This window comes from Echinops telfairi, unplaced genomic scaffold, assembly GCF_000313985.2.
Source record: "Echinops telfairi isolate 266 unplaced genomic scaffold, ASM31398v2 ScPeMD7_3509;HRSCAF=4178, whole genome shotgun sequence".
Taxonomy (NCBI): Eukaryota; Metazoa; Chordata; class Mammalia; order Afrosoricida; family Tenrecidae; genus Echinops; species Echinops telfairi.
The window spans coordinates 11,531,787-11,543,867 of NW_022107407.1; positions in this window are offsets into that span (position 1 = coordinate 11,531,787).

Consider the following 12,081-nt stretch of genomic DNA (forward strand, 5'->3'; position numbering starts at 1 on the left):
ATAGAAGAAGCACACCAGCCTGTGCAATCACGAGGGGTCGAAGGGATCAGGTATCATCGGAACAAAAAAATCATATAGTGAATGAGGGGGAGTGCAGAGTGGAGACCCAGAGCCCATCTGTAGGCAACTGGATATCCCCTTACAGAAGGGTCGCGGGGAGGAGACGAGCCAGTCAGGGTGCAGTGTAGCAATGATGAGACATACAACTTTCTTCTAGTTCCTAAATGCTCCCCCCACTCCACTATCATGATCCTAATTCTATCTTACAAATTGAGCTTTCCTTTTTAAAACTTTCCAGTCATCTTGTACAGAAGATTTACCCAATGCAATGCTTCTTTTGATCTCTTGACTGTTGCTTCCATGAGCATGATTGTGGATCCAAGCCAGGCAAACTCTGTGACAACTATTTTCTTTTCTCTGCTTATCATGATGTTACCTATTGGACCACCAATCATGAGGATTTGGGTTCTCTTTACAGTAAGTTTTAATCCATACTGAAGGCTGCAATCTGTGTTATTCACTGGCAAGATCTTCAAGTCATTCTTTCAGCAAACCGCATGTCATTTGCATATCAAAATTGGTAATAATCCTTCCTCCAATCCTGATGCTGCATAGTACAGCTTCTCTTATTCATAGTTTGTTATGATTCATATAGTGGTATGCCTTTGCATCACCAATAAAACACAAGAGAACTTCTTTCTGGTAGTCTCTGATTTGAGCCAAGATCCATCTGACATCACCAACTATATACCTTGTCTCACATTTTCTTCTGAATCCAGCCCGAACCTCTGGCAGCTCCCTGTCAATGTACTGCTGCAACCATTATTGAATGATCTTTGGCAAAAAAAGTTATTTGCATGTTATATCAATGCCATTGTTCTATAGTTTTCACATTCTGTTAGGTCACCTTTCTTTGGAATGGTTATAAAATAGTTCTCTCTTACAGTCATTTAGACAGGTAGCTGTATTAAATTTTTAAATTTTGCATAGACACCAAAGGTGTGTTTCTAGTGTTTCATCAGCTTTTTGAAACATTTCAATTGGTATTGTCAATTTCTGGAGTCTTAGCTTTGGCTAATGCCTTCAGTGTAGCTTGGATTTCTACTGTCAATACCATTGGATCTTGATCATATTCTAACTATTGAAATGGTTGAATTACAACTAGTTCTTTTTGGTACAGTGACTGCATATTCTTTGCATCCTCTTTGGATGTTTCCTACAACATTCAATATTTGTATTAGTCTGGGTACTTTAGGGAAACAAATCCATAGAAACTCGTGTATAAGAGAGTTTTATATACAGGTTAAGTGTGTATCAAGAAAACATTCCAACCCAGTGCTGCCCAAACCCACAAGTCCAACATTAACCCATTAACCCATATGTCCAACACCAGTCCACAAAGTCCTCCTCCAGCTCACAAAGCAGACGCAATGATGCTGACGGCAGGAGAAAGCTGGTCAGTGAATGTGTAAGCATCTCAGCACTGGCAGGGGTCTCCACACGGCTGCTCCAGCACCCAGGGCTGCATCGGGGTAGGTCCATGCGGCTTCTACTCATGGATATCTTTCAGGAAGTCTGCTTTGAAAACTGAAGCAGAGAGCTGCTAAGGAAGCTGCACCTTCGTCCGACCATCACAAAGCAGGAGACCTGAGAACTAGAATGGCAAGGTTCACAGAGCCATTTAGATAATGTCCGCCCTTCAATTAACCCCACTTGTGTTTATCGGCCAGGTTGGCACGGTAAACTAACTAACTCAATATTTTCCCCATTGAACCTTTCAATATTGTTACTCAGTGCTTGAACGTTTCTTTAGTATTTTCAGTTTAAATATGTTGAATGTCTTCTTTACATTTCATTATAATGTTATGTCTCCTCTAGGTGTCCTTTGAAATCTTCTGTTTAGCTCTTTGACTTCTTCATTTCTTCCATTTGCCTTAGCTACTCCACAGTAAAAGAAAGTTTCAGGATTTCTCGTGACATTCACTTGTTTTTAAATTTCTTGTCTTTTTAATGATCTTTTTCTTTTTTCTTGTATAGTGCTCTTGATGTACACAAACAGTTCATGAGGACTTCTGTCATTAGTATTCAATGAGTTACATTTGTCTTACAATGTTCTTGAAATTCAGGTGTGATAAACTCAAGGTAATATTTTGGCTCTCTCAGACTTGTTTTAATTGTCTTCAGCTTCAACATGAACTTATGTGAGCAATTTATTTTCTGTGCCACAGTCACCCCTGGCCTGGTTTTGACTGCTGATATTGAGCTTCTCCATTATCTCTTCCCAAAGAAGTAGTCAATTAGCTTTCTGAGTATCCTATCTGGAAAAGACCTCATGTATAATCACCTTTGGCGTTGTTTGCCACGAATAAACCTATGGTCTCACAACATTCCGTCACGTAATCTCCAGATGCATCCCTATCACCGAGTCCATATTTTCCAATTTCTGTTTCTTCTTTGTTTCCAACTTTTGCATTCCAATCTCCAATATCTACTAATGCATCTTGATTACATGCTTAATAAATTTCAGACTGAATACATTGGTAAAGTTTCTCAATTTATTCATCACTAGCTTTAGTGTTTGGTGCATACATTCGAACAATAATTATATTGACTGGATTTTCTCATATGTGGATAGATATTAGCTATCACAGACAGCATTATACTTCAGGATACTTGAAATATCCTTTTTGGCAATGAATGCAATGCCACTTGTGTTGAACTTGTCATTCCTGGTACACCATATAATTGTCTGACTCAAAATGACCAACATTAGTCCATTTCAACCCACTGTTGCCTAGGAAATCCATCTTTACATGCTCCATTTCATTTTTCATGACTTCCAATTTTTCTATATTGATATTTCATGTATTCCAAGTTCCAATTATTAATTGATGTTTGCAGCTGTTTCTTCTCCTTTTCAGTCATTGCCACCAGTGCAAGAGGGTCCCAAAGGCTTGACTCCTGAAGTCTTTTCTCCATCTATATCATTATGGTTGATTCTATCCTGAGAAGGCAGCTCTTCCTCAAACATATTTTTAGTGCCCCCACCTGAGGGGGTCCACCACCTGGTACTATACTTTACAATGTTCTGCAGCTGCTCATGAGTTTTTAAATATCTAACAATGTTTCACTGCTTTTTACAAGCTTTTCAGTGGCTAATACCTCAGAGATGGGCTGCCTATTCTTTCTTTGTAGGCTTTTATTGGTATGGGAATTCTGCTGAGACCTGTCCACATAGGATGAGGTGAGCTTGCTGGTATTTGAAATAGCAGTACCAAAGCTTCCAACATCACAGGAACATGTAAGTCAATACAACAAAATGACAAACACATGGTGGGATAGTACCATAATATCTAATAAATTATAGCAATTCCTTTGTTTATTTTTAAGAATTTGAGTATTTAAGAACTATAAATGCTTACCTATTCTTTCCTGCCCACTTTTATACAAACCTCCAACAAAAATAAGTCCATCCTGTTGCAATTTTTCACTCTTGTTTAGCTGATACAAAGATTATTGGACTATGCCCTGATCATTTATGTGACTGTGGGCAAATCAAAGTCTCCCTGGACCTCAATGGCCTTATCTATAAAAAGAAAATGTTTTGAGAAACAATGTACAAATGCGCTTTACACAATTGATGTGTATATGGATTACAATAACAGTTGTTTGAGCCCCTAATAAAATGTTTAAAAAAAAATCCAAAAAAAAAAAGAGAGTTTTGTAGTAAATTGATTTCCAAGTCCCCTTTGGCAAAAAGGTCCTGTGATTTTTACCATTCAATGTCCATATATTGACAATGAAAAACAGTTGGTTGCAAGGAAGAACTATTCCCTGGCTACATAAATATAAGTCACTGACGCAAACCTAGGTTCTCTGATTAGCATACTTTTCCTTACATTTCCATTGGGTTAGGGAATGTAAACTAGATTTTCATTGATTTTTGTCTAGAAAAATACATCAGCTGGCCCATTTCAAGATATTTTCACCCAGGGCAGGATCTTGAGGCTTTGTTTTCCCCTTTGGCCTCTCAGGACACTGTCATGTTTCATGATGTGACTCTAATCAGGTGGTAATAGCTTTACCCAGCTTGGAAGGATGGTGGTCATCATTCACAGCCTCCTGGGTTGTTGACGTGTTGATTTTATTTTGCTGTCTGACTTTCTGAATTGCAGAAAGACTTTTCAACACTGTGGATCGAACTACTTGCCTGTGGGCTTTAGCACCAGAGGATTTTCCAAGAAGTACAATATTTGCTAGAACTTACTCTTTCCCTTTTTGAAAAGCAACTCTCAGCTTGTAGCACTGTCAAGTGTGACTTCTCTTTTGGCTGGATTTATGGCAGGAAAAGCATAAAGAGCCTTACTTTTTAAAAAAGAGCAGCACATCTAAGCTGTTTTACTTTTAATGTTCTTGTTCTTTTACATTTAAATTCTTCCTCTTAGAAAAACAATATAGTTAGTGTCGAGGGAAACACAAGAATCAAATGTATTGCAATCTAGTCTTACCTTTAGGTTGGTTTTAATACTCCTAACAGAACATATGCTTGGTAAAGGAGGATTGCTTGGAGGGGCAGTGAAAAGGAAGAATGCCCCTGACAAATGGATGGGCAGAGAGGCTGCCACCATGGGCTTAAACATAAGAACAACTGTGAGGTTGGTGCAGGACTGGAGGAGCTTCATCTTATCGTCCACAGGCCATTGTCAGTTGGAACTGACCCGATGACACCCCCTGTCAATAACAGCATTGTATCAGCATGTATAGGATCATTTCCTGAGGTTCGTTTCCGTCTTTCTGTCAAGAGAATGGAATCTATTACTTCCACATGAGTCCATTGGTGAGTTCTCTGTGGCCACTTCTCCTTCAATATTTTTGAGAAAGTTTGTATGTGAAACATGGAATTTAAGAAGTCATTATGTTGTTGTTAGTTACCACTCAATGGGCACTTAACTCAAGGAATCCCTTCATATCGATCCGATGTGTTATAAAGTAGAACTGCATTTTCTATATGATTATCTTGGCTGTAACTTATGAAAACAGTAGGCAGATATATCTTCTGCAGAGCTACTGAATGGGTGCAAACTATCAACTTTTAAGTTAGCAGTCAATTGGAAACATCCCAGACCATCAAACTTATTTGAGAGGATGGAGGGGGTCATGATTTTCATCAGATTATGTAAATTGTTTTTGACTCTTTTTCCCATAAAGAAGAAGTATTGTAGTACATTTCTTATATTGCATCATTAAAAATTGTGCTCCATGTACATGGGTACAGATAAGGGCTGGAAACACAGAGGGGAGCAGGGAGGGAGCAGGTAAAAATGAGGAGCTGATGCCAGGGACTTACATGGAGAGCAAATGTTTTGTGAATGATGAGGGTAACGAATGTACAAGTGTGCTTTATACAATGGATCAATGTATGGATTGTGATAAGAGTTGTATGAGCCCCCAATAAAGTGATTAAAAATAAAAGAGCTGGAAACGCAAGGAATCCAGGACAGATAAACCCCTCAGGACCAATAATGAGAATAGCAATACCAGGAGGGTAAGGGGAAGGTGGGAGGAGAAAGGGGAAACCAATCACAATGATCTACATATAGCCCCCTCCCAGGGGGACAGACAACAGAAAAATGGGTGAAGGGAGACATTAGTCAGTGTAGGACATGAAAAAAAAGTTATAAATTCTCAAGGGTTCGTGAGGGAGGGAGGGTGGAAGAGGTAGGGGAAAAAAAGGAGAAGCCAATACTTGAGCCAAGGGCTCCAGTAGAAAGAAAATGTTTTGAAAATAATGGAAACATATGTACAAATGTGCTTGACACCATGGATGTATGTATGGATTATGATAAGAGCTGTAGGAGTTCTCAATAAAAGATTTTTTTAAGTGTGCACCACTGTAATATGTGTCTGCAGTGACATCCTTATCAGTCCATTAGTTATTACATGAACTCTAGAGTTCAGTACTTAGAGCCAGAATTTAGTTGACATGTTACTGGGTCTATTAAATGGGAGGGAGAGTGATAAGACTGAACAACATGACTTTATCATAGCTGGTCATGCATATTTCTTTCTGTTTCCACCCTGTTTTAGAAATTATAAAGCCGCCTGAAGATATTTACATTGCTTCTACAATTTTTCTTTTTAACTGAAGTAGTTCTTGCAAGATGGTTTCATTTGGTTGAATGTAACAGAAAGCTTAGTGTTTAACAGGGAGTATATATAAGTGTTTGGGTGGGGGATGGGAGCTTTGTTTTTGTCTCCTATTACTGTCCAGAGGTAAATTGGTTTAAAAGATCATCGCTTTGGGGATCAGTCTTCCATCTTGTTGCTCTGCTGTCTTTTTAGTGAGTATTGTGTGCTCATTGTGTTGATTCTGACTCATAGCAATCCAATATGACAGAATAGAACTGCCTGACAGGGTCTCATGGGCTTAAGTCTTTACCAGAGCGGATCAACAAGGTTTTCCTCCATTGAAGCAGCACTTGAGATGGAGCCCCTGACTTTTCTGTTAATAGCTGTGGCAGTTACATAATCTCCTGTCAACCTGCGAAGGGGTGGAGTCTAGCCTATCAATCAGCTCCTAGCCAATGAGGCCTTTTTGTAGGCATGGCCTTCTCCTGAGGATTCTGGAAACTCCTATCTTCCTCCCGGGAGATGGGGAATCACACTCTCTCTGCTTGATATTCCTGTTGACAAGCCACATGGAGAGAGGCTAATGGAGCCAGAGTCCTGGAGCTGAAAGAGCCACATGAAGGCCCATGCCAGAGCTTAGATGCTTCCATCACCATAGGATCCACAAGACTTTCCACCCACTGGCCTATGATCTTCCTGCATCCGGCATCATTGCATGTGTTGTGCGAGTCTGAAGAGGAATTTATAGACTGGTATGGACATATGGGCTAATATCAGAGTTCTGGGCTTGATCTGGACTGGGATGTTTTCTCAATATGCAAATACCTTTATTTGCATATTGTTATCTATTACACACATAAAGTTCTCTATAAGTGTCTCTGGATTTGTTTCTCTAGTAAGCCCAGACTAAAACAGTTGCTAAGTGAGATCTTTATCCTGTCTTTATTTTTTTAAGTTTTATTGGCAATTCATCAATATATCATACAAGTCAGCAGTTCAAATATAACAAGAAGAATTATATAATCATTACCACAATCAATTTGAGAACGTTTTCTTTCTCTTTGTACTCCTTGTATCCTTTCTCATGTAGCCTCTCAATCTGATAAGATATGTGGGCCCCTTGTTAATGTCTTAATTAGTGTTCTCTATCTTACTTCTCTGGGTTCTAAGATCCATTGCAATTGCTACACAGAACTCACAGGCAAAATTCATGAGTAAAGGGTTCATGAAAGAAGTTAAGAAGTTATCATGCTAGTGAGAAATGCTCAGGGTTGAGTTGTTTATCAGGACATGTTACAAAGTCCTTTCTGCTCTGCTAATAAATGCCCAAAGGAGCATACCACTCTGCTGTAGACCTTAATCCGAAGGCATTCAGCTAAAGCTACACGGGTCAGCAGACAGAACTTCCTGAATGAACTGCCCAGAGGCACACCACTGCAGTCAACTTCAGCCTGAAGGCACTTGGTTCCACTTCCATGGGCCATCATGCCCAACTTCCCCTATTAACTGTCCAGAGGACCCCACTTCACAAGGCAGCTTCTTGCCCCAAAGCGCTCGGCTTCACTTCCTCCATGGGCTGGAAACTTCATCCCTGTGACCCATGTTCTGGTCCTGCTCCTCTGATGTTGTCGCTGTGATCTGGATCCAGGAAGTTCACTGCCCAATGATCTGGGGTCTGGAGGATGTACTCTACTCTCGGCTCTTGCTGGTAATCCCTCCTCCTACTTCTCAGGGGGTTATTTATGCACAGCAGCATGGCACTCCAGAGAAACCTTTTTGTAATTACTCACAGGCAAATCCTATCAGTATCTTTCCCCACCCTCTTATCAGTCCCATGCAGGGAAAGGTTGTTTGGTGGGAGTTAGAGGCTTTGGCTAGAAGCACCATGCTAAATTATTCACTGCCCCTGCAGCCTCAGTCACCAGATATCTAGTTTGACGTTCTTCATTGCCATCCAGATCCCTGTAACTAATGACTCCTTGTCTTCTCTTGACAAGACTTCTCCTTTGGAGCCTGGATCATGGAATTGTATCATTCTCTTCCTCTCCCATATATGGAATCTTCTATTTAGGATTACAGTGTGTGTTCTCTGATTCCTCTGTTTCACTTCTGTTGGGTGACTTCCACAGGTGTGTGATAATTCTTCCGACATCCAGGTTTCACAGATCCGTCTTTTATATATTATTGGTAGCGGATTTTTTGCTTTTGCAATTTAATCGCTCAAGCCTGTTCTTGGAATTAGTCATCATCCTGAATGCCCTCAGCTTCAAAGAATATATGTAAAAATTGACCATAACACAATCATTTTTACAATCTGACCTTCTCACATATCTTCCTTTCTATTCTCTCAGTCCATCTTATTCCTTGCTGTAAAGATCCCGCCAGTCTGTACAGAATCCATTTTGACTCGTGGTAGTTCCACGTGTTTCAGAGTAGAACTGCCTTGCATAGGGTTTTCAATGGTGGGGATCATTAGAAGTTCATCACTAGGCCTTCCTTTCTTCTTCCAGCGGCTTTCAGGTTCATGGCCCAGGGACACATCTCTTTAGCCTTCCTTAAGCCAGTTTACCGTCTTCCTTCTCTTTTTCCTTTCTGAAGCCTGTTTACTATTTTCACTGCAACCAGTTTTCTCCTATAGAAAATCAAGCTTTAGACGGAGACCAGTCCAAAGCCACACTTATTCTAAAATGCTGTTCACCAAATTTTGTTATCCTTCCCTTGGTAATTTCCTTTCTACTTTCCCACAGTAGCTGTTTGGAATCTCTCCCAGTCTTCTTTAAAATATTAATATTCCAGATGCCTTCACTCTCAAACAATGACCTTGCCTTCTATTTCACTGAACAATTACAATCTCGTCACCAACCCCCCATATTAAAGAAGCCAATCATGACCCACCCTGCCCACCTCCTCTTTTCTCTACGAGCCCTAGGGGCTTCCCACCTCTAACTAGAAGTGAACAGAGTTTGGCCAGCTCCATGATTGATGCAGTGGAGACTAGCAAACCATAAGCATGTGTTAAAGCCCAAAGAGATGAATTAATATAGTACTTTGATGATTCAAAATATAAGACATAGAAATGACCAATTTTCCGTGACGAACTGGATTAAAGAGTCTAAAAACTTGGGGACTGAGAAAACGTAATGACTTGAGAAACCTGGGTGAGGGACACAGGAGAAAACAGCAGACTGGAAGTGCGGCAAAGACCTCCCAAGAAAGACCCCAAACAAGAGCTGGCTGGTGGCTTCATGGAATGCACCAATCTGTTTGAAGGGGCAGAAATCTTTTAAATGCAGTCCTTGTCCAGGTTCTGTGGTCAAACGTGGTGATTTCTTCTCAGCTGGTCCAAAGGGCTAAGTGGATCTGTCTGCATAATGGTTTGATTTGTCTCTAGCGTCTTTGCTTGGGGACAGGTACAATACACCCCAGGGAAGCTTTAGATCGGGAAAGAAAAAAACATTGACTTCTACTCAGAATTCTGATCTCTTGATATTTGTCGTTAGGTCAGTTCAAACTCATAGCAACCCTCTATACAACAGAACCAAACAGATGCCCAGTTACGCATCATCCAGAATGTGTCCCGAGAGAACCCTACATGACCGATGAGTAAAGAGTTGAGAGGTAGAAAGAAATCACTAGGAGACTCATAAAGTACCTCCTAGAGAAAACAAGTCTGACTAAGGGGGAAAGATCAAAAATATAAAGATGTAGGAAAGGCTTTTACGCCCTCATTTCCTTTCTTTTATCTCTAAGATTTCTTCAGAAAATCCATTTGGAGTAAGATGAAAGTCTTACCCTGGACTAGTGCAGACCATAATAAGCTGCCCTGAGATTCTGCAGCAGGTTGGTCTCTTTTTTTTCCTTTCCTTTCAATTTCCCCCCGAATGAAAAACATCGGTTTTGAGGGAAAAGAGACACCTTCCATTCATCCAAAGGTGAGATGCGCCAGGAGCCACTCCACTCCTGCCCTGCCTAAGACTTCTTTGTTCAGCTTTCCTAGCTCCGCTTCAAAACCATTTCACACATTTTCCTTTCCTTTAGGCCACCACAATGAATCCTTCTATTTTCATGTAAGTAAAGGGCCCTGATGACAATACTTTTTTAGTTTCTCTCTCAATTTTACTAACATCGAGCTCTCTTCCCCTTTAAGGCAGGACTTGCAGAGATTATCTTCTGCAGTATTGGGCAAAAAATAAAAAAATAAAATAAGGTTGGTGAAAGCTGAGAGAATACAGCCTCCAGTGAAATCCCACCACAATTAATTCACTCAACAGGTACTTACTGAGCCCCTACATTTATTGGGAGGTATTGTTGTAAAGGTTGAGGCTATGCAGGTAAATACAAAATATAGGCTTACTTTTCTCTGTGATCTTGCATCCTAAAGGGGGCTCAGACAATAAAATAAAGAACTATGAGAAAAAATAATAAAAGACATTATAGAGCAGACAGTGACCAGTTCTTGATAAGAGAAGACCTTTGTACTAGGCAATGTAAGCTCTGATGTTAGAAAATAACCTCTGTAAAGAACTGAAGGGGGGGAAAAGCAATGTAGGTAGAAGGAGCAGTAGGGTGAAGATCGGGGCCCGAATGAGAAAAGGGAAGAAGACAATGATGGCTGATGAGTTTGGCGTGCAGGCCAGAGAGACAAGCAGAGACCAGGGTATGTTGGACATTTCAAGAACTTTACATTCCAATTTAAACTTGATGTAAAAAAACAATCTTTCATAGACTTAGGCAGGGGAAGTGATATTATCTGACTTATGATTTGAAATTATGATTTGATTTTATGCATATGTCCCATGGAGACTAGATTGACAGGGGGACAGGAATCAGGGAAAATGAGAGATGTAGAAAGCTATTGCAGGAGGCCAGAAAGAGAAAGAGGTTTCAAAATACTCTTATTAACCATGGAGTGGATTCCAACTACTGTGTTTCCCTGAAAATAAGACCTACTTACAGTTTTGCCTCTCGCTGAAATATAAGGCACCCCCCAAAATAAGACCTCCCCGATAATAAGACCTCCCTGATAATAACCCCGCCCAAGCTACCATAACTCTGGACTCTGGACCAAAGCGGTGGGTGCCACCACGCAGCTCATTGTTGGCCACAGGGCAGCCAGAGCAGACAGGAAGTCCAAGGTCTCTTTTAATCAGACAGCCTGTGCCGCTGCCAGGACAAGCTGCCGCCTGCTGCTCGCTCTACCCTGACAGAGTCTGGCTGATCACAATTAAACAGTGAGTTGCACAAGGCAGGATCTGGGTACATTGTGTGGACACCCAGGGGGGACTGAGGTAAGGGGGAAATGTCTGATAAAGAGGTGGGAGGGATGTCTGGTGAAGGTGCCCACTGGCACAGGGGTGGGGGGAGGGCGGTCACTTAAAATGGCACTGGGGTATCACTTAAAATGACACAGGAGGTTCAGGAGGGGTTACAAAATTGTAATTCCCCTCCTCTGATTCTCCTGTGTCATTTTGATTCCCCCCTCTGATCCTCCTGTGTCATTTTAAGTGATCCCCCTCCCCACACCCTGATACCCCAGTGTCATTTTTTTTTTCATCCCTCGACATGAGCACAAAAAGACAAAACTACCCCATGCAGTACAAGAAAGGAATCGTGGAAGACTCTTGGGACCAAAATCTTACTGCTTTCTGCAAAGAGAAGATGTTGAGTATCTGATTAGTCCAAAAATGGTGAGCAGAGTATTGTAACCTCATTGAACAAGTGGACAAGGGATATGCTAAAAAGCACAAGTGTAGTTCAGGTTGGCAATCATTATTTTCCAAGCTGGAAGACCTGATCTGTGAATAGGTTGTTGACAGGAGAGCAAAGGCTTCGGTTGTGAATAGGCCCAGATTTAAGAATTTGCCCTTGCAATGGCACCACAGTTTGACTAGCACCCGAAGACTTCAAAGCATCACAGCACTGGCTGGATAATTTCCTTCGGTGAAGTGAACT